The sequence below is a fragment of the Arctopsyche grandis genome, chromosome 7, assembly GCF_051622035.1.
Source record: "Arctopsyche grandis isolate Sample6627 chromosome 7, ASM5162203v2, whole genome shotgun sequence".
Taxonomy (NCBI): Eukaryota; Metazoa; Arthropoda; class Insecta; order Trichoptera; family Hydropsychidae; genus Arctopsyche; species Arctopsyche grandis.
In genome coordinates, this window is record NC_135361.1 from 19,948,684 (window position 1) to 19,949,726 (window position 1,043).

Sequence of the window (1,043 nt, forward strand, 5' to 3'; positions counted from 1 at the left end):
AAGGCTGCGCCCCATAAGACAGCGCCCCATAAGGCTGCGCCCCATAAGGTTGCGCCCCATAAGGCTGCGGCCGATAAGGCTGTGCCCCATAAAGCTGCGCCCCCTTTTGAGCCCCATGGGGCTGCGCCCCATGAGGCTGCGCCCTCCGGGCCCCCTTCGGGGCCCCACGGGGCTGCGCCCCTTGTGGCGCCCCTGGCGGGGCCCCATGAAGCTACTCGCGAAACGAATAAAACAAATCGGCGCCCATGGATCGAAAAAAAAAAAAATCGAATCACGTGTTCGATGACGTCACCGATCTACGGACGACGACGACGACCAAGGATATTTACATACAAAGTCTCTTTCCAAATTATAGATTAGATATAATATATATATATATATATATGATATTAAATGATCAAACACAATATTAATATTAAATATCAATACATTCTATTAGACAATATTAAATATCAATAGATTCTTCGTGAAAAATAATTGATCATATATACAGGAACTATTTGACAACATTAATCGATGATATAATATTTAGTTGTTTATTATAATTAAAGCCCGGATAACCAGGGTGCCGTTCATTGTTCAAATGTTGTAAATGCATTGTTAAAGGTTTGCCGAACCTTTTTTACAAAGCATTTACAACAATTGAACAATGAGCAGCGCGTTTTGGGTCCGTACTCTAATTGTAATATGGTCTTAGAAACTGGCACTCGGCGCTTCCCAAGACGAAATTATCTCACTGACTTTATTTTTTTTATAAATATTTTTTTAGCTTCAGCAGTTATATACATTATCGTTAATAGATTTTTAATATCTATATTAAAAAATATATATATTTTAGGTTATATGATATTTATTTGCTTAATAATTAACAATTTTGACTCGACACAGGGTATAAATGTGTAAAAAAAATGCATAACAAAAGTAAAAATGTATCAATATTTCATTTAGTTTTTTTGGGAATTATATATGTACAAAAAATACCCCAGACGTTCACTATGGGGTCAGCATATGGTTTGTGGTTTGTTTTGCAGTCTGGTATTGCA